Source organism: Serinus canaria, chromosome 15 (assembly GCF_022539315.1).
Source record: "Serinus canaria isolate serCan28SL12 chromosome 15, serCan2020, whole genome shotgun sequence".
In the NCBI taxonomy this organism is placed as follows: Eukaryota; Metazoa; Chordata; class Aves; order Passeriformes; family Fringillidae; genus Serinus; species Serinus canaria.
In genome coordinates this window covers 12,663,573-12,686,108 of record NC_066329.1, presented here as the reverse complement: position 1 = coordinate 12,686,108, position 22,536 = coordinate 12,663,573, and positions in this window count along the sequence as shown.

Here is a 22,536-nt window from a genome sequence, read left to right as displayed (position 1 = left end):
ATTGTAATGCAGCTGGGGAAAAGTTGTCAAATCAAGGCTGTGTTAATTTATTAGGCAGCCATTTGTGTCAAGTCGAATAAAAGGGAGGAAAAAACAAGAGGTGAAAAAGCTGCTGCAAATATGAAGTGTTTGGGTGGATTTTCACCCACTGTGGGTTCTGAGAAGGCAGTAATTTAAATTTCCAGCCAGCACTTTGAGGTTCTTGTACCCCACAGAGGCAAACCTCAGATTGGGCTTCCACTCCCAAATTTTACACATTATATGGAATATGTATAGAAAGGACAAATCTTCCTCACTCTGTCTCGTTCAGCTCCTGTCTAAAGAGGTTTCAAACTTCTCCCTTCAGCTCCTGGGATCCCTCATTCCCAGCAGCAGCAGAGTCCTGTGAACTCTGGGTTTCGCCAGAAAAGGATTTCAGCTAGGAAAAGGGAATTCAGCTCAGGAAAGGATTTCAGCTCAGGAAAAGGTTTCACTCAGGGAAAGGGAATTTCAGCTCAGGAGAAGGGAATTTCAGCTCAGGAGAAGGGAATTTCAGCTCAGGAAAAAAAATTTCAGCTCCCTCCTCCTCAGAAGTTATTGTTCTGAGCCAGAGTGTCTCCAGCTCATATCCTAGCTCCTGTTTCCATTATTGTGTGTGTGTGGTGGTAATTTCTGCCTTTGAGGGAAGAAGAAATCCATCCAGTGCCCAGAAATGAAAGGCAATGTCTGAGGACATCTCCCCTGGCACAGCTTTTCATCTTGGCAATAGCATTTATGGAGGGGCTCCATTTAAATTCACAAAAATCTTCTTTTATCATGTTGGAAGGTGTCCCAAATTCTATCTGGGATAACTTTCTTTTCTTCGCTAGAACAGGGCCAGTGTTCACCCTTGTGTTCAAAACTAAGGAATTCAAGAATATCAGGGAACCCCAAAATCCATCATGATGCACACAAGATGTGAGAGAATTCACTTGCTCAGGTGGGGCCTCTTGTAGAGGTTTCATGCAAACAGAAGCAGAATTTTGCTGCTGGAGTTGGTAAACAGAAACTGGGAAAGAGTCGAGGCGAGTTCCAGAAGAGCTGCCATGATTTATATCTGCTTAGGGAAATGCATTTTACAGCCATCATTGCCTTTTAGCTCAGCCACGGTGTAGAAAATTACCTTCCACTGCCATTGTTTCTGAAATACTCCTGGAATGTTTGTCAGCATTCAGGGTCACAGCAAGAGCAGCAAATGGCAGGATTCTTTTAACAGCTCTTCAGGAGACTCCAGAAATCTGTGTTAGAGGTAGCCAGGTATGGGGTTGGGCTGTCCCTCTCTGCTCCCACACGCTTGGGATGGTTCTGGCACTCTGGGCCTCAAAGGATGAGTCTGGACTCTGGGTTTTTGGTTCTTCAGAATTGTTTATTGTTTCTTATCTACAAAGTCCCTTCTCTGCCCGACCTGGATCTGACCAGCACGGCAGCCAAAGGCACTCTGACCACCCCCAAGGCAGGCACATCTTTTATAACAAAAACTACCAATATCAGATTTACCTTTTATCCCCAATACCTGTCACCCTCGTCACCAAGTGCACCCTCACCCCAGACCAATCCCCAGGTGCCAACACCACAGCAGAAGATGGACAAGAAGAAGAAAGAAGAGCCTGGTGACACGCCCTGATTGCTCCATCTTGTCTCCACAACCCCCCTGTACCCAAACCCCAAAATCTGGGATTTACCCTAGAATTGTGTCTTCCCTTCACCATTCCCACCCCAGTGATTCCCACAGGTTCCATCTCCTCATACACAGGTGGCACATCCCTAGATGGATCAAAATCCATCCACCAAGTGCTTCTGGCAACATTCCAAGGCTCCCGAGCCCCCCAAGGGTTCATCAGGAGGGATGGGCTGAGTTCCCACAGCCAGTAATTGGCAGAGATGGGGGAAAATCGTGATGAAGTTGTTGGAGTTGCCTTCCCCTAATAAAAACTCCATTAGTTAAGGAGCTGGAAACTTCCTGCAGAGGGTCCTGCTTGTCAGGCAGGTGTGAACACTCAGAGAGAGGTGTCAGACAGGTCCCAGAGCTGCATTGCTCAAAGTCCACTCCCAGCTCTCTCCTGAGCAGAATTCCCTTCCCATCTCTCAGAAGATTTTCCCCTTTTTTTCCCCCCCCAGTAATGTTTGCACGTAGAACTTTGCAAATTTGGCCTCGAAAGTTCCAGCTCTGCAGTACCAGCCTTGCCTGGCATCCTTGAGCCATGGCCACTGCCAGGGAGCCAGAGCTGGGCACACACCCTGGCCAGGCAGGGCACAGAGCCAGGTTCATTATTTCATTTATTCCAAGTTCAGCCATTCCAGCCAGCTGGATGGGGCCACTTGGCTGCCCTGGGTGAGTTCAGCATTCTGAGAGTGTGGAGGGAGCTGCCATCCCCAGGGCTGTCCATGGAATTAAGATATCCAAGGAGCCCAGCCTGGCCCTTCCTGCTCAGCCAGAGCCCTGGTGCTGCTGCTGGAGCACAAATTCCTGACCACCCCCTGCTCCCAGCTGAGGCTGCAGCACCACCTGGATATTCTGTGCTCTCCTTGTTTGCTGCATGGCCAGAGAAAACAAAGATTCCTGTTCTGTAATTTTGGGAATATTCTGTGCTCTCCTTGCTCTGTGCATGGCCAGAGAAAACAAAGATTCCTGTTCTGTAATCCAGAGGAGGCAAAAACTCCTTGTCACTGTAATTTTTGGAATATTCTCTGTTCTCCCTTGCTTTGGCCAAGGCCAGAGAAAACAAAGATTCCTGTTCTGTAATTTTGGGAATATTCTCTGTTTTTCCTTGCTTTGGCCAAGGCCAGAGGAAGCAAAGACTCCTTGTCACTGTCACATTTTCTGGAAAAATCCCTTCACCAGGATTTCTGTTCCTGGGAAGCTGAGAAGCCTCAGAGAGGGAGAAAAACAATATTATCTCACATGCTTCTTCCTCTTTGCTGCTTTGGAATGTGGCTGGAGATTGTTCATCCAGCATGGGAATTGTTTTTATTTATGACCAACCACAGCCAGTTTTCATTATTATCTTTTAGCCTTCTGTCTCCATCCTTTCTCTGTTCTTTAGTATAGTTTAGCATAGCATTCTTTAATATAATATAGGTCCATAAAATAACAAATTAGCCTTCTAAGAACATGCAGTCAGATTCATCTTTCCTCCCCAAAATACCCCAATTCCTGCTCTGTGATTATGGGATTCACCTCGAGGCCTCCTGCCTTCCAAAGTGCACCCCAGCACTGGAATTATTTAAGAAGTGTTACCCCAATTTCTCCTTTTCCTTAGAAGAAATGGATGTGTTCAAGGTCAGGACTCAAGCTGCATTGATTTCGTGCCAGGGGATTTAGTCTTTAGCTGATGGATGGTCTGGTGAACTGATACATTTTTTAAAAATTAGCAAAACTTCCTGGTGTGGCTTGAATTGCTGGCATTTTCTGAGGGGTGGATGTGGCACAGCTCTGTGTCCTGGGGCTGCTTCCCTGTGCTGGGAACAGAGCCCTGGGCAGGGCCCTCCCCTCTGCCTGGGAGATTTTGGGGATGTTTGGTGGTTCTGGAGATGCTGAGCTGGTTTTAGGGAGCAAATCCCTGGGCAGGGCCCTCCTGTCACAGACATATTTTATGGAAAATCCTTTTGTCAGGATATTTTCTCCTGAGAAGCTTCAGCTTCTCCATGTTCTGCTGCTTTGGAATGTGATTTGGAGAACTGTTTACCCAGCATGTGAAATTGTTTTTACTTGATGACCAGTAACAGCCCAGCTGTGTCGAGGCTGTGAGCAGCCACAAGATTTTATCATCCTTCCTTTCCATTCCTTTCAAGCCTTCTGATGAAATCCTTTCTTCTCTTCTCTTACTATAGCTCTAATATAGAATTTTCTTTTAATATCATATATATCATAAAACAATAAATCAGCCTTGTGAAACATGGAGCCAAGATTCTCATCTCTTCCCTGCTCCTGGGACCCCTGTGAACACCACCACATTCTCCCATCCTGTTCGGGAGATTTTGGGGATGTCTGGGGACTCTGGAGGTGCTGAGGCAGTGCTGAGCTGGTTTTAGGGAGCAGAGCCCTGGGCAGTGCCCTCCCCTCTGTCTGGGAGATTTTGGGGATGTCTGGGGACTCTGGAGGTGCTGAGCTGGTTTTAGGGAGCAAAGCCCTGGGCAGTGCCCTCCCCTCTGTCTGGGAGATTTTGGGGATGTTTGGGGACTCTGGAGGTGCTGAGGCAGTGCTGAGCTGGCTCCAGCCACTGCCACCTCCAGGGCTGTCCCTGAGAGCCCTTCCCTGGCACTCTGAGCTCTGCAGGACCTGCCCCAGCTGGGCTGAGCTCTGCCCTCAGGTTTGGGCACTGGCAGGATTTGTGCAAAGCCAAGCAGGGCCAGGCAGAGCCTCAGGGCTGCTCCAGCCTCAGCTGGAGGAAGAAAATCCTCCCGCAGGTTCTTTGGGTGGGAATGAAGCAGGAGAGTGGTGGTGGCCCCTGGAAAGCCAAACCCCACTCTGCTCCTCCCTGCTCAGCCTTCACCAGCACCTGTGGCACTGCTGAGACTCCAGGAAGGTCCCAGCAGCCATGGCTTTGCAGTCCTGCTTAAGGAAAAATAAAATAAAATTTAAAAAATTCAGATGAATGGATTGGGGGAAATTTAGTGAGATGAGCTGTGGTTTAGATGCCATCATCTTTAAAGCAAAGAGCAGTGTCAGGATGGATGAAATGGGAAGTGCTGGAGAGGTGTCAGTGCTGGGAGTGAGACAGAGATTCCATGCAGAGTATATATGTATATATGTATTTATGTATCTATGTATCTATATATATATCTGTATATGTATATATTATAGGATGTACATATCTGCTTTAGTAAGGTCTAAAGGAGAATCTCAGATTTCATTTTCCACAACATCAGGCAGGTTCTGAAGGCTGATGTCATTGCTCAGAAAAGGCTCACACCTCTTCTTCTGGAGGTGAGCAGACAAGAAACCCCTCTGCAGCCTGCCCCTGCTAATTGCAATATTATTCACATGCTCCTGTAATTATTTCAGGAGCTGTTCCAAATCCCTTTTAGCTGGAACCTGATGATAATGAACTTCCAAGGCCTGTTTTCCTCCAGCTTGCAGTGTCGTGCTAAATGGACTGCAGCAAGGAGTGTTGCTGTGCCTGGGCTGTGCTAGAGCCAGATCACAATTTGCAAATGTGTTTTTTGGGAGCTGCTGATATTTCTCACCACCTCCTTGCAGAGTGAGCAGAACACTTCCCACTGCTGAAATCTGAGAGTGAGAACTTTCCAGGCTGATCTTCCTGGCAGTGACCAGCAAAGCAAGGCTTTGGAAAGGGCTGGGGAGCCTGGGCAGGGCAGCTCCCTTTTGTCCTCTGGCAGCCCCTTCCAAAGGCACCTGGGGTTTTGGAAGGACAGAATATCTGCCTTCTAACAAGGAAACTCCCCCTTTGGAATCTCAGTTTCCCCAGAGGAAGTGTCTCCAGAGCCAGCAGTTGTGTAATCTCAGTATTTCTGCATTATTCAATGCTTGCCTAGTCCCCCCCTGTGTGTGTGTGTGTATACACAATTTTTTCCCCCACCAGTTTCCCTCTGCTGGCTAAAATGAAGACAGAAATGGTGAAGGGTAGAAGGAGGAAGTTCAAGGATTAGAGCACTGACAGAAGCTGATTCTGAATTCAGATTTTTCAAGGCAGATGGAGGCCAGGAGCCAGACTGGGAGCTGGAGCAAGGCAGAGCTCAGGGGGGTTCAGGGGGGCTCAGGGGGTCAGATCAGGTGTGATCAGGGATGCTCAGGGGGGCTCAGGGGTGATCAGGAATGCTCTGGGATCCTTAGGGATGCTCTGGGATCCTTAGGGATGCTCAGGGGTGCTCAGGATGCTCAGGTGGTGCTGAGGGATGATCAGGTGATGCTCAAGGCTGCTCAGGTGTGCTCAAGTATGTTCAGGGATGCTCAGGGATCCTTAGGGATGCTCAGAGGTGATATGGGGTGCTTAGGGATGCTCAGGTGATGCTCAGGGATGCTCAGGGTTGTTCAGGAATGCTCTGGGATCCTCAGGGATGCTCAGGAATTTTCAGAGATGTTCAGGGAAGCTCAGGGATGCTCAGGAATTTTCACAGATGCTCAGGGGTGCTCAGGGGTGCTCAAGTCGTGCTCAGGATGCTCAAAGATGCTCAGGGGTGCTGAGGGATGCTCAGGGGTGCTCAGGGATGCTCAGGGATCCTTAGGGAAGCTCAGGGATGCTCATGTGATGCTCAGGGATGCTCAGGAATTTTCAGGGATGCTCAGGGGTGATCAGGGATGCTCTGGGATCCTTAGGGATGCTTAGAGGTGATCAGGGGTGCTCAGGTGATGCTCAGGAATTTTCAGAGATGCTCAGGGGTGCTCAGGAATGCTCAGGGGTGCTCAGGAGACTCAGCCCCAGCTCCTCAGGACCAGGGCACAGAGCTCTGGGCACAGAGGATGCCCAGGCTGGGCTTCACCAGGGGTTCAGCTGGCAGCATTGCAGGAGCTCTGCAGGGATGAGGAGGATCCTGGAAACCATCTCCACAGGAGCATCCCAAATTCCTGTGGAGGCAGTGTAGTTACCTGGAATGTTGTTGTTTTGGTCCTTTTGAGGTGGTTGAAATCTTGCACATTTCCCAGGAAAAAAAAAAAAGAATTAAAAAATGGAGCCAGCCACACAGCCAAGAAAACAACTTGATTTAGTCTGGTGATATTTGCAAAGTAATAAAAGCAGCAACATTCTTAGGTGGAGTGATATAATTACCATTCTTCTGTGTGAGGACAGTGTGGCTCTTTCTTGTAATGATTTGGGTTTCTTGATGGCAAAATTGTGAGAGGAAAGTTTATTCTTGTTCTTCAAGGGCAACAATCTGCTAGAGTGAAACCATGCCATCATTTTTTTTTTCTCCCCCTTATCAGACATTTTATTGTTCAAGGAAAAATGTTTCAGGGGGAAAAAGAAAGCCACGGCATGGGGTGGATGGAGAGTGTGCCTGCTGTTTGTGGAGATGAACACCCAACAGGCAGGATGGGAATTGAAGGCTCTCACCACGAGTGTCAGGTTTTTACAGCAGTGGAAATGTTCTCTTCAGCACCCCAACAAAAACTCCCAATGTCAAATATTTGAACACTCCCTCAAAAACAAATTGCAGCTGTGTGTGATCTGATGGCTCTCAGCACGTGGCCAGAAATGCTCTTTATGTCACTAACAGCATCTCTGCCAGGGGGTTTTCCTGTGGGTGCTCACTGCCTGTCCCTGCACTGGAGCCCTGCTTTGGGATCCACCCTCCTGGATTGCACATTTCCCCCAGGAAGAGCAGGAAGAGCAGATTGACAGCTCCTGATTTCAGCACTGCTCTATTCTTGGAGAGGAGCTACATGAGGAGGAGGAGGAGTCGTTCCAGAGACTCTGCCAGCAAATGCTGGAGCCTCTTCTGGGTCACGAATTCTTGTCACCTTGGGTATTAATAGGATGTGATGTGAGCTTCCCTGCTTGCAGTCAGTCACAGGGGTGGCAGGAGCACAAAGAGCTGAGCACTGTGACCTCCATGCTGGGGAGGGATGAGGACACATCCTCAGGAGCTGAGCATTGTGACCTCTGTGCTGGGGAGGGATGAGGACACATCCTCAGGAGCTGAGCACTGTGACCTCTGTGCTGGGGAGGGATGAGGACACATCCTCAGGAGCTGAGCACTGTGACCTCCATGCTGGGGAGGAGAGGGATGGGATTGCCCAGGTGCAGAAATCCTTGGGATACCCTGCCTGCCCCTCCTGAGGAGCTCCAGGGCCAGGATGGGATTGCCCAGGTGCAATAATCCTTGGGATACCCTGCCTGCCCCTCCTCAGCAGCTCCAGGGCCAGGATGGGATTGTCCAGGTGCAATAATCCTTGGGATGCCCAGGGGCAATAATCCTTGGGATGCCCAGGTGCAATAATCCTTGGGATGCCCAGGTGCAATAATCCTTGGGATGCCCAGGGGCAGAAATCCTTGGGATGCCCTGCCTGCCCCTCCTGAGGAGCTCCAGGGCCAGGATGGGATTGCCCTGGGGCAATAATCCTTGGGATTGCCCAGGTGCAATAATCCTTGGGATGCCCTGGGGCAATAATCCTTGGGATGCCCAGGTGCAATAATCCTTGGGATTGCCCAGGTGCAATAATCCTTGGGATGCCCTGCCTGCCCCTCCTCAGCAGCACCCTGCAGATTTATTGATTGCTCCCTGGCAAACAGCACCTGACCCACGGAATAAAGGAGCCCTGGTGTGCCCGTGGATGGCAGCATAGGACAGTTAGCTTTCCAATTAAATGCTAAAGAAACAAACGAATAATTAGCAGATAGATAATGTGAATTAGCCCTTGTGTTCTGCATTAAGTTCTGTTCCAGCTATTGGGCTGCAGTGCTCTGTTGCAAAGTGCTGAGCTGAAATCCATGCCCTAATTATTTGCAGGGATGTGAGTGTCTCAGCTTTTGTACCAAATGAATGTAGGTGAAGATAAAAACGTATTACAAAAAGCCAGGATTCGAATGTAAGATAGGCCAGTGCTAATTACTGGCTAATCATTGTGTTAGAGTAATTATATTATGTGCTTTCAAAGCCCTGCTTAGTGCCAAGCTGAACACTAGCATATAATTTGTCAGAGAGGAGTTAATTTTTCTTGTTATCATAACAAGAGAGCATTTTCCCTTTTTCCCTCAGCATTTCTCAGGGTGTGGGATCTCCCCACGTTCTGTGGGGTCTCCCTCTCTCGATAGTGCTGGGCACCTGTTGGGCAGAGGCTTTGGGGGCAGGTTTGGGGCAGGTTTAGGGCAAGTTTAGGACAGGTTTAGGGCAGGTTTAGAGCAGGTTTGGGGCAGGCTTAGGGCAGGCTTAGGGCAGATTTAGGGCAGGTTTAGAGCAGGTTTGGGGCAGGTTTGGGGCAGGTTTAGGGCAGGTTTAGAGCAGGTTTGGGGCAGGTTTAGGGCAAGTTTAGGACAGGTTTAGGGCAGGTTTAGGGCAGGCTTAGGGCAGGCTTAGGGCAGTTAGGGCAGATTTAGGGCAGGTTTAGGGAAGGTTTAGGGCAGATTTAGGGCAGGTTTAGGGCAGGTTTCCTCCTCTGCTGCACTAATGGCAGCCAGCACCCCCAGCTCCCCTGGCTGATCCCTGCACTGATGTGACCATCACAGCTTTCCAACATTTTCATTTCCCTCCTGGCCTCCTTGCTGGAGCCAGAGCCTCTCTCAGGCAGGCACAATGGCAAGGAACCCATTTTGTGCCTGGAAACCTCCCAGGCCTTCCCTTGCCCCGTGTTTAAAACACACCCAGCACCCTCAAACACCCCAAATGAACACAGACACCAGAGCTGATAGCCCTGCAAGGCAGCTCAGAGTTTGTAAATTCCTGTTTACCCTGCTGGCAGTTAGGGAAGATGGATGGTTTGGGTCTCTAGAGCCAGCAAACAGTTAGGAATAGCTTCAAGCTTTGCTTAACTTCTGTCCCCATTATCCCCCAGCCATGTGGAATAGATAATTAATTTTAGAGAGGGAAATGAAACCAAATTGAAGGGCCTAGATTCAAAGGCAGCACCTAAGCATCACCATTTATTCCCTCTGTAATGGCTCGAAAATCTTGTGGAGCTTCCTATGCCAGAGCTGGCAGAAGAGTGCTTCCAATTAAATATAGATTTTGTATGGATCAAATTTAGAAACTTTTACTAGTTGAAGGTGCCTGTTAAACTTTGTGGGGACAAATGGTTCTTGGATCCCTAAAAGTTACACTATGTCTGCTTTTTATATATTTATACAGGCAGCTCTTTCTGTCTGCCTCACCTAATATAAAACCTATTTTTTTTTTTATCTCCTTATTTAAAAATAATGATTTGATTTGGTTTAATTTATTTCCTGTAAAATCCTTCTGTCTTTGACACACTGAATCCCCTTCCTGATTTAGACCCCTGTGACCCTGCAGGCATGGCTGGCTTGGTTCATTTTTTCCAGCTCTATGTCTGTTTTTCTGAAGGTTTTGGGGCAGGTTTTTTGCATGTTGCTCACGATGTCTAATTGGAAATAATCTTCCCAGGAGCTGAGTGTCAGTCCTTGGTGAGGAGCTGGTCCCTCTCTGCAGCACTGGGAGGATGAGGAGCCCCCTGAGGCTTCTGGCCCAGCTGAGGGTGCTGCTGACATTCCAGGTCGGATTTGTTGTTTCCCAGGCTGCAGGCAGGGAGATAATTGGGATAATTACCTGTCCCTGCTGCTGACAGGGAGGGAGAGGCTGCCTGGCCACCCGAGTGTCCCCTGCTGAGCTCGGTGTCACCTGGAGCTGGCCTGGCTTGGAGTGGCAGCCAGCGGATGGCACTGTTGCTGCAAGGAAACTTGGGGAAAAAAAAGGAAATAAAGGGAAAAAAAAAAAAAAAAAAAAAAAAAAAAAAGCCATTTAACACTCCAGAACTGTTTGGATGGAAGTTTTCCATTGGAAAGGGTTTTGCCCAAGTGGAAACGTTTCAATGTTTCACGGCACATGTCTGTTCTCCATGAATTGTTAATGGAGGAAAATGCAAATTAATCAGTTTGACTTGATGATTGCAGCATTGCTTGGTTTTCCTCATTGTACTGAATTGCTTTATTAATTTATATGGCTACACAATTCCAATATAATTCTTCATTTTATAGTGGTTTTTTCTTATCCTAGTGATTCAAAAATCTCAAAAAAATAAAATGGAATGAAAACGTTTTGAAATTTTTCAGAAATAATAATACCAACAACTTTAAACTGCTGTCCCAGAGGAAAAAAAAAATCATATTTGACACTCAATGTGAGACAAAAATATATTTCTGAAGGGCTGGATTCGGTCTGGGCTGGGTGATCTGGGTTTGGATCTGCTCTGAATGGGGCTGCTTGCCAAAACCAAAGTGCTTGAGGAGCTGTTTGGGGGTGCAGGAGGAATCTCATCCTCCTCCTCCTCCTCCTCCTCCTCCTCCCTGCGTGGTGCCAGGCCCGGTGCCACCATCCCTGGTGGCTCTGTCAGCTGCCCAAAGGGACAGCAGCTGCAGGCAGCTGTTGGTTTTTATCAATAATTGTTGTTTTTTATCAATAAATGGTGAGGTGTGAGCAAGAGTGAGGGTGCTCAGCCCCAGAGGAGCTGGCAGGCAAAGGAAAGGGAACTGGTCAGGTTGGAGAGGGAAACCTTCCCCCTGCTGCCTTCCAGGAGTGAAAACCAGCCACAATTTATTCCTCTGTGCCTTGTGCAGAGCCTGGGGCTGCCCTGCACAGCCAGGCTGAGCCTGCAGGGACCCTGAGCCTCGAGGGAGCCCAGGTCCCCCATCCTGCCTCCAGCAAAGGCTCCCAGAGCCCCTGAGAGCCTCTGGGCAGGGCAGGGGCTCTGGGGGGACTCTGGGGGGACAGGGACAGGGATGGGACAGGGACAGGGATGGGACAGGAATGGGACAGGAATGGGACAGGGACAGGGATGGGGCTGCACCCAAAAATCCTCTCCCTCTCCCTCTCCCTCTCCCCTCTTCCTCTTCCTCTCTCCTCTCTCCTTTTTCCTCCCCTCCCAACAAAAACCAAAGCACCCAGGTTTTGTTGTTGTGTCTCCCATCCTTGTTTAGATCAGCTCAGGCAATCCCAGCACCCAGCCCAGAACTGATCAGTCCAGCCTGGGATGGGGCTGGATCTGTCACCCTGGATGTTTTTAGCACAGATTTCTCAGAGTTATCCCATTGATCCTGCCTGGGATGGGGCTGGATCTCTCACCCTGGATGTTTTTAATGCTCACATGTCTCAGTTATCCCATCAGCCCAGCCTGGGATGGGGCTGGATCTCTCACCCTGGATGTTTTTAACACACATTTCTCAGTTTTCCCCTCGGTGCTGCCCGGTCCTTGCTGCAGGGCTGCTCTCAGCTGGGCTTTGGCCATGGCTCTGCTCTTTCCCAGCTGCCTGCCAGCAATTAATGAGCCCCTCGGGGGATTTCCTGATTTTCAGATTGTTTTCTTAGCACTTAAATAGGAGGAGCTGTGAGCTGGGAACAGAGTAGGGACAGCAGTGAGAACTCCCGAGCAATGAGGGGCTGTAAATGGGATTTTCACCCGGCTGCAGGGGGGAAGTGGAATCCCCTTCCTTTGCAAGCATGGAATTTTCAGCCAAAAGCTGAAATCAGGTATTTTATCCCTCTTATTTGGATTTTAGTCGCGTTTTTATAGAGAAATGTCTGTGTTTCGTGGCCATCCTCAGTCTGCACTGCCTGCAGGGCTTGCTCAGGGTCAGGCTCAGAAGATCCCGAGCCCGGGAAATAAAATGTGTTTGCCAAACGTCCTGGAAAGAGTTGGGCTGGGAGAGCAAGAAAAAAAGCAAATAAGCCAGAGTTCTCCAAGGCATGATTGCAGTGTTTCAGAATTAACATCTACTTCATTTTGGTGGCTCACTTTTTCAGTGAGAAAACAGCATTTTCTGCAAAAACGTTGCTTGAAACTGAAATTTCCATTGGAAATCTGGCTCTGATGGAAAAATCTCTGATGGATCTGTGCTTGCTCCTTCTCTGTGTTTCTTACACAAGAACTGGAATTCTCACCAGTTTCAGGGACACAGAGCACTGCTGGCTGCCTCCATCTGTAAATAGAAATAAAAGCACAATTGCAATCCCAGTTCTGTTCTGTGGAAATATAAATATTTCATCAATATTTCATCATTGGAATGGATGAAAATGAAGAATCTGGGAAGGGTTAAGCTTTGAGGATGATCTGATGATTCCAAGAGGGACATTAAATATTTTTTTTTGCGCTTGTACAGAAAGTCAAAAGAAAAGTTTTTAACTTTTTTTTTTTTTTGATTGAAAGAATTCCAGCAGGCTCTAGTTAGGAGAAGTGGGCGCTCATAGGAAACATCAGAATAAAAGACAGGATTGCTCCACATATTTTGGTAAAGATAATTTTGGGTTGCTCCAAGCCTGCTCACCCATCTGTGATCTCTTTAAATGTCATTAATTGAAAATGCTGCACCAGTAGTGAGAAAAAAAAAAACAACAAAAAAACCAAAAACAAACAAAAAACACCACCAAAAAAATTGTTTTAAGGGAAAAAGCAGCAGTTGCTTGTCCCAGTGATGCAGCAGAAGAAATGAGGCTCTCCAGGAGTGCAGGGGGTGGCAGAGCTGAAGCTCAGAGGTCACCAGGCTGTTCCTGAGTGTCACCTGGCACGGATCATTTCCAGGAGGAACCCAATCCTTTGGAAAATTCCAGCTGGCTTCTCTCTGTGAGTGTGGGCAGCAAAGCTCAAGCCCCTGCTTTTCTGCCCAGCTTCATTTTTAGCTCAGGTTTCAGTTTTCTGCAATGTTCACAGCCCCAGGAAAGGGAAAACCAGGTGAGCTTTTGTTCCATGGATTGGAGCAGAAACTCCAGCCACTTTTCCCCTAAAACTCATCAAACCCAGCCTTTTGTTTCTGAAAATGCTTTTTGTAAGGAAATGCTCAACCAGCTTCGCTCTGGGTGCTGTGGCATTAACTGCAAATTAACAGTAATTATGAGGAGAGGCTTTAAAAAACCTCCAGGTTCTGATTAGGATAAAGACCCAGCTTAAACCTGCCTGGAACTCTGGAACACAGCAGTTCCATCCTCTGATGGGCTTTGTCGTGGCTGTTTCCTGGCCATGAAAACCCTGGAAAAGCAGGGGATTAGCAGAAAGTGCAAACCAGAGGGGGAAATTTGAAATTCTTAGCCCAAATTCACCCTTGGTGAGAGCAGAGCTTTCTCTAACTCTGAGGTCTGGGGCAGGAGATGTTTTGCCCCAATTTTCACACCCAGCTTTTCAAAAGCCACAAGAAGGTGCAGGTCACCAAGATGGAAAGGCAGGAGACTCCTGAGGAAAAACAGCCAGCAGAAAAGTTTAGGAAAATCAAAGAATAATCCATGAACAAGTCCCAGAAAAATGCTTAGGAGGAGGAGGAGAGTTCATTTTTTAAACTGATCTCTTCTCCCTGCAGAATCTTGCTCCCACCTTATCAATATTTTAGGGAAGAAAGAGAAACCTTGTGCAGCTGCAGAAGCAATTTGGAGGGATTAAAAATTTATCCTGTTTTGAGCAAAGCTTTCAGCAGGTGCTGGAATCACTCAATCACAGGTGGGTGACCTGCCCAGCTCCCCCTGCCACGGCTGGAACTGCACTGGAGCTCCTGGGAATTCTCCTCTCAGAATTCCAGCCCCTGTGGGTCACACACTTTGCCTGGAAAAGCAAAAAAAAACCCCAAGTCTTGGATGGAAAAGGGAATTTATTTTTTTTTTTCTGCTGGTTTCTTTCACTTGGGGATGGAATGGAGTCAAGCAGGTTATAGCAGGCTTTGAATTTGGCTCAATGATTAAATTGGCTGATTAGCATCAGCTGAAACCCAGAATTTGGGCTCTGCAGGAAATTTGGACAATTCCACATGGATTTTCACTCTAGAGTAGAAGGAGCCATGTGGATTAGAAATTTCCAAACCATCCCCCTCATCCAGAATTTTATTGAAGTGAAGAAAAAGGAAAATAGGAAACCTCCAGCTGACACACAGAAATCAACCCAAAACTTTAATTCCTAAAAGCCTTTCAAACATATGGGTTTGGGTTTGTTTTTTCCCATTGCTAAAGGAATCCTAATTAAAACATTTCCTTCCCAGTGTTTTTCAGTGGAATTTCACTGTGATGATGCTGCTGGATGGAACATTTTGCTGAAACAAACCAGGTGTGGAGACACCACCTGGGAGCTGGGGAGGCTTTTTCCTAAACTTCCCCAATTTCCTGGGTGTGTTTGGCACGGGGACAGCTGGGTGACAAATCCCTGAGGATCCCCCAGTGCCAAGGACGGGGCTGGGGGGCTCTCCCTGCTCTGAGGAGAAGGAGCTGGGCTGGGCAGGGACCCCCTCCCTCTGCCTGCAGAGCTGCTCCTTCTTCCTCACCAGAATTAATTGCTTTTATCAACACAAATCACCAGAGACAAGGACAATCAGATTTTCTGGGTGTGGTGTGGACAGAGCTGTGATTACACCAGGGCAGGGAGCAGAGACCCTGCTGGGACATGGAAAAGGGAAAAATGGCACTTTCAGGTGGGAAGCAGCCTGGGAACCATTTGAACTCCCCCTGGTCCTTGGAGGCTCTGGGAGCTCGGGCTGGGCTTTGCAGGGTCTGGAGGAGCCTTTGGGGAGAGGCTCTCAGTGGAGAGTGGCCCAGCAGGGAGGGCTCAGAGTGGGGCAGGACATCTGGGGTGTCAGGAGAGCAGGGACAGCCCTGGGATGTGCCCATGCACCCGGGAGGGTTTCCAGCAGCTTTGGTGCTGCCCCAGTGCAAACCAGGATTTGTTGGAAACAATTCCAGCTCAGTCTGGGCTCAGGGGGAAGGAAATCCCCCCCTAAAGCCCAGCCTGGGAGGACAGAGTTCTCCTGTGTGCTCTGGTGCACATCCAAACTGGGCAGAAATAACCCAGGAAGGGGGAAAATCCAAAAAAATGTCTTTTCCAGCCAGGGGATTCCAGCTCTGGAGCTCAGTGCTGGGCAGGCTCCTGCAGCATTTGTCACAGGTAATGCTGGCAGTCTGCTCTGGCTGAACTGTAAATAATTGCTGCCAGGATGCCATGGTGGTGCTGATGAATATTTCTCCAACAGAAGAGAAGCAGCATGTTGATTCTTGAACCACAGAAAGCTATAATTGTCATTTAAAATCTGGCACGTTGGTTAAAATACTGAATTCTTTATCTTGCAGAATCTTTATAATTATACATCCAAACCATCACTCTGAATACATTTGCAAGTGTTGTTCCATTTTTAAGATCTTCCCCAATTTAAATATCAAGGCCTGAGAGAAAAATGAAATTAAAAAACCCTACCTGCACAGAAAGCAAAGCCCTTTCTGTTTCAAAGCTATTCATTCCTGTTATAGGTACAGACAAAAAAAAAAAAGGAGTTATAAAATTATAACACTTATTTGAAATGTCTTTTCTCACACAATAGCAAATGTTCCTGCTCCTCCTCTCTCTATAAAACCACCATATCAAATACCTTTTTTCCTGAAATTACAGAAGTGCTGGGAAAAAAAAAAAAACCACAGAATATTAAAACTTCTCAGCTTCAGAGATGCCAAACTGCTCTCAAGGACTGTGAGAGGGTATAAACTTTCAGAAATATTGAAAGGAGGGAGGGAAAACCCCCGGCTTTGACATGAACAAGGTGGGACCAGCCACTGGTTCAGAGCCCAGGATTTCAGGAGAGAGAGGATCAGACTTCAGTGGATCAGACCCTGATCTTTGGCCTGGCTGTTATGGGGAGTGATGCACTGGGAGGGTTTGGACAAAAATAATCCACCCCAGGAGCAGGGGCTGTGTGAGAGAGGAAAAGGCCAGGTCCTGAGCTGGCTCTGGGCTCCTGTGGTGTCTGGAGGGAAGCAGAGCTGCTGGAAATGCAGAGCTGCTGGAAATGCAATGCAGAGCTGCTGGAAATGCAATGCAGAGTTGCTGGAAATGCAATGCAGAGCTGCTGGAAATGCAATGCAGAGCTGCTGGAAATGCAGAGCTCTGGACACCTGGGGCTGATCTCACCAGGGAATGTCCTGCCAGGAGGGAAGAAAGGAGCCAGACTTGGCTCTGCTCCACAAAGGGCTGGGGCTCAGGTTTCCAATGGGATTGCAGGCGTGGAAGGTGGTGTGAGAACGTGAGGGGGAAATAATTGAAACAATTTCCCTGTGATTTCCAGCAGTGGCAGCTGGGAGCCAGAGAGCAGTGGGGAGAAGAGCTGCAGGACCTTTTCCTGAGCTGATTCCTGGCTCCATGGGTATCTGTAACCCCGGGGCTCAGTGGGGAGAAGAGCTGCAGGTGTTCTTTCAGGACCTTTTCCTGAGCTGATTCCTGGCTCCATGGGTATCTGTAACCCCGGGGTTAAAAGGTGACAGCCAAAAGGTGTTGGGTGCCTCCTGTAGCTGTAAATAATTGAGATTGCATTTGGGGCTGAGGTTCCTTCAGCAGGGACACTGCAGCCCAGAGACAATCCAGCCATGGCACAAGGAGTGTCCCAAGGAAATCCCCACGGAATATCCCCAAGGAGTATCCCAAGGAATATCCCAAGAAATATCCTAGGGAATACTCCAAGGAGTATCCCAAGGAATATCCCAGAAAATATTCCAGGGAATCTCCAAGGATTATCCCAAGGACCATTCCAAGGAATATCCCAAGGAATCTCCCAAGGAATACCCCAAGGAATACTCCAAGAAACACCCCAAGGAATATCCCAACGATTATCCCAAGGAACATCTCCAGGAATCTCCCAAGGAACGTCCCAAGGAACATCCCAAGGAACGTCCCAAGGAACGTCCCAAGAAACATCCCAAGGAATCTCCCAAGGATTATCCCAAGGAACATCTCCAGGAATCTCCCAAGGAATACCCCAAGAAACATCCCAAGGATTATCCCAAGGAACATCCCAAGGAACATCCCAAGGAACATCCCAAGGAACATCCCAAGGAATATCCCAACGATTATCCCAAGGAACATCTCCAGGAATCTCCCAAGGAACACCCCAAGGATTATCCCAAGGATTATCCCAAGGAACGTCCCAAGGAACGTCCCAAGGAATCTCCCAAGGAATCTCCCAAGGAACATCCCAAGGATTATCCCAAGGAATCTCCCAAGGATTATCCCAAGGAACGTCCCAAGGAATCTCCAGGTGCCCTCTGTGCACTCCTGGCACCACCTGTGCCTTTTTGGCCCACTGGAGGAAGAGAAGCTGGAGCAGCAGCTCCCTTTCTTCCAGAGCAGTTGTTTCCAGGAGCTGGGCATGGGAGCAGAGTGTGGGAAGGAGCTGAGCTGGAGCAGCCCTGCAGAGCCAGGCTGGATGGCTGGGGAGAGGGATGTGATGGTTCTGGACAGCAACTGTCAGGGTTAAGATTTGTTCCTTTGGTTTATGGCACAGACCAGTAGCATTTTATTGTCAAACAGAATTAGTTTTGTATCAAGAAGAGTGATTACTTGGGTTCACTGTGTTTGAGATTAAACTTGATGATTTCATGTCCATTATTGATTTAGGCTTTACATCCAGAGGAGTAGCAGTTTATATTTTACTTAAGGGGATTTGATCACAGCAGATGGAATCTTCAATGGTTTCTGCAAATAAATTAGTGAAGTTGCTGTGCCTTTTACAGTAGCTGCAGAAGGAAAGGGAAAGGGGGTTTAGCTCAACTAAAAAAGTGCAAAAGAAGTGGCAGAACTGCTGCTGAGCTTGTGCAGGGTGCAGGGGACGTGGTGGCACCTCAGAAAGGGGCACAGAAAAGCAGGAGCCACTCAGGGGATGCTGAGCCAGGGCAGCTCCAGGGCCAGGACTGCCAAAGCCTCAGCGCACTTCACCTCCTCTAATGCATCCTGAAATCACACCCGAGGAGAGGGGGACATCCAAGGGACATTCCAGGGTCAGAGGAGGGGGTGGGACCTGCAGGAGGCAAATGTGCAAAGCGAGCAACACCTGGGAGTAACACCTGGGAGCAACACCTGGGAGCAACACCTGGGAGTAACACCTGGGAGCAGCACCTGTGAGCAACATCTGTGAGCAACACCTGGGAGCAACATCTGTGAGCAGCACCTGGGAGCAACACCTGGGAGCAACACCTGGGAGCAACACCTGGGAGTAACACCTGGGAGCATTACCTGTCCCTAAAATCCCTCCTGACCCCCCCTAAGGCAGGCAGGGCTTGGAGCAGGGGCAGCAGCCAGGCTGTGGGTCCTGCCCTGCTGCTCAGGTGTGTGGCCAGGAGCAGAGAGGTGGTTTGGGAGCATCCCTGCAGCAGGGGCAGAGCCAGGCTGGCTCAGCATCCCCAGGGATGGACAGTGAGGGTTCCCTATGCCTCACCCTGGCAGCACAGAGCTCTCCTGCCAGCCCTGCCAGCAGCACTGCAGCTCCTCTGGCCTCCCAAAGCTGGGCTTTGCTGGGCTCTGCTCAGAGCCAGTTTTGGGGTAGATGCTGAAGCTCTCAGCCCGGGGTGGGGTCTGGGAACCCTGAGCTGTCCTCACTCCTCCCCTGGCACCCTCTTGGCTTGTCCCTGCCCTGGGACCCAGGCACTGCTCAAATGCCCATTTTTAAAGGCATTTAGAGTCCCCTGGCAGCCCTGCTTGTCTCCTGCAGGGTCACAGGGCCCTGGCCTTGGCAGCCAGGTCTGGCCCAAACTGGGATGGGCTGGGCTGTGGCTCAGGGCTGGGCTCAGCTGCCAGGAGCTCTCCTGCCTCCATCCTGGCCCAACCATGGCCTGTTCCTGGGAGAGGGTGATTCGGGAACAAATCCTGTTTGTGTTCTGCTCCCTGCCCAGCAGGAGGGCACAAACAGCCCAGGGCAGAGTGGAACACCCCAGCTGCCAGGGGGGATGGCAGAGGGGCTGCCAGGGCTCAGGTAATGATGTTTTCCCTTCTGGAGCGGGGGTCACTCCCAGCTCCTGGCTCTCTGCAGTGTTTGGCTCACTGGGGACACAGCAGAGCCCCTGAGGGTCAGCTCTTTACTGCCTCGTTCTTTTCTCACTTTCAATTAGTGCCCTTTGCCTCTTGTCCTTTTGCTGGATGACACGGAGGAAAGCCTGGCTCCATTCCCTTCTCTCCACAGGCCCTGGGAAGGTTCTGCTGGGGGCTCACAGAGCAGCTCTCAGCTCCCTGCACCAGCCAGGGCTGCAGTCCCCCCAGGCCAGGGGGGAGCCAGCACTGGGAGCAGATCCCAGATCTCCAGGTGAGCTCTCTGCAGGGCTGAGCTGCTTTTCCAGCCTTTGGAGAGATGTCTCCACTCCAGCAGAGAGAGGAAACACAAGGAGGAGGCAGATGCATGGCTCTGAAACCAAGCAGGCATTCCCTGAGATGGGGGTTAAAAAGCTGCTGCCAAGAGCATTTTTTGGGGTTTATTATTTTTTGCTAATATGGGAGTTTGTTTGTCCTTTGAGTTTCTCTGTCCAGGGAGCTGCTCACACTGAATGGCTCACTGAGTTGTGCCTGCAGTGGAAATGACAGAGCTTGTTCTCTTCCAGGGGATGCACAAGTGCCCTTCTCTGCTGGGAAGGGAACAAAGCTGCTGGTTCCCAGGGGAAAGCTCAAGGACAGGTTTGGTTTGTGCCTTTTTCCTCTCAACCTGAAGGCTCTGCTGGTGTGGGATGTTCCCTCTTGGGGCAGGGGAGGAGGACAGGGCTGAGCAGGGGTTTGTGCTGATCTGGGGAAGGGGACACAGAGCAAACCCTCCCTGCTGGGCTGGGTGATGCAGGGGTTTGTGCTGCTCTGGGAGGGGGACACAGGGCAAACCCTCCCTGCTGGGCTGGGCTGGGTGATGCAGAGGTTTGTGCTGATCTGGGGACACAGAGCAAACCCTCCCTGCTGGGCTGGGCTGGGTGATGCAGGGGTTTGTGCTGCTCTGGGGAGGGGGACACAGGGCAAACCCTCCCTGCTGGGCTATGCAGGGGTTTGTGCTGATCTGGGGACACAGGGCAAACCCTCCCTGCTGGCTCCTGCTCACCTGGCAGGGGCACATCACCCTCAGCAGCTCACCTTGACCAGCACCAACACCAAATGTTTTTTTTTTTTAAAAAAAAAACAACCACATGAACATTATTTTTATTTCTCCAGCAAAATCTGTTTCTTTCAGTCTTTCATTTGCTTGTCTTCTGAAGACTCAAGTCTTTATTTCAGACATCTGCCTATAGAAAATAAGTATTTTTTTAAAGGGCACATTAAAAGATGAAAACTGAAGCTTGAATAACTTAATCAGCATACAAATTACACAGATATAAAAGTTCTGTTTCATTGTCTTAACTTACAGTTTATTTTGTACAGAATTCATTATGTTATACATCTAAGACTTATTATATTGTATAAATATCTGGGGTGTGATGTATATACATTTCCAGTGTTGTAACTCAGCAGTTAATGTATGCATTTCACAATACACTCCCGTGTATTTCAATGTAGTGCACATGATTTATACCCACAGAAGAGCACATCTGCCAGGGAAAATCTGCATTTCCTCAGCAGGGTTTTCACCTCCTCTCAAGACAAGGGTCTCCCTCTCTGATGGACTCTTGGCACTGTCTATGGCTGTCAGGTCTTCTTGTACATTCCCCAGAATGAGTTAAGGGCCAGCAGCTCCAAACGTGAACGTGGGGGGCTTGGGCAGTGGGAGGGGAGAGGGGCAGGGTCCCTAAGGGTGGGGAAGGGGCACAGGGAGCCCCAAGAGCAGGACAGGGTCCCTGTGGGGTCCCCAAGGGTGGGGAAGGGGCACAGGGAGCCCCAAGAGCAGGACAGGGTCCCCAAGGGTGGGGAAGGGGCACAGGGAGCCCCAAGAGCAGGACAGGGTCCCTAAGGGGTCCCTAAGGGTGGGGAAGGGGCACAGAGAGATTCAAGAGTGGGACAGGGTCCCTGTGAGGTCCCCAAGGGTGAGGAAGGGGCACAGGGAGCCCCAAGAGCAGGACAGGGTCCCTGTGGGGTCCCTGTAGGTGGGGAAGGGGCACAGGGAGCCCTGGCTGGGCACTGTGGGCTGGATGGAACAAAAGCTCTGCCCATGGGCACCTGCAGCTCTCCCTGCCCTGCCCCTCCTGTGCCAGCTGCCCGGGCAGGGCTGGGGGCTGCCACCAGCTCTGTGGGTGAAGCTGGCAGCTCCCCGTGTGCCACGAGCCCCTCTCTGCCCCCAGCAGTCAGAGATGGTGCTGGTTTGGTATTGAACCACAGCTATTGCTTCCCTAGGCACCTCCTGGAGCAGCATTCCAATAATCTGCTGCTGTTCTCAGACAATTCTTCTCTCCTGCACACGCATTTTGTGCCTTTTGATCACTTGGCTACCATTGCTTTGTTCTCTCAAAAGCAGAGAGTCTTTTATCCGTGTGTAAATGCTGCTCACTTAACAGCAAAGTGGAATATTATAAATTCCATGAATAAAATATTGTATTTAACAGCAACACTGAAAAATATTTAGGTGAATGGGAAAATTGGGAGGGGAGGGGGGTGTTTAAAATAATTTAAAATTGAATTTGCTTCAATTTATAGAGTATGCCATAATTTTGAAATTAAAATTTGAGGTAATTTAAAAGGAACTGATCAACTCAGAACTATTTTGTATCAGATATATTCATGTTGAATATATTTTCCTTTCTTTTTACAAGAAGTAGCATAAAGGCTCAAACCAGGATAAAATAACTCCACTTTATTGGCGTTATCCCAGTTTGACTGAAAATAGAGAGTTCTCTCTTCCCACTTCTTTTCTCTTTTTTCGTATTGCTTTTTTCCCATGGTTGTATTGCCATTTTCCATGTAATGGTTGTATTTCCATTTTCCATGCCACTTTCCATGCAACCTCTTCTTCCACATCCACAGCAGGAGTGGAAGGAAATGTTCCCATGAGGAAATGGAACCCACAGCAGGAGTGGAAGGAGAGGTTCCCATGAGGAAAGGGAACCCAAAGCAGGAATGGAAGGAAAGGTTTCCACGAGGAACCCACAGAAGTGGAAGGAAAGGTTCCCATGAGGAGCAAGAGCCTCAGTGGGAGTGGAAGGAAAGATTTCCATGAGGAAATGGAACCCAAAGTAGAAATGGAAGGAAATATTTCCATAAGAAAATGGAAC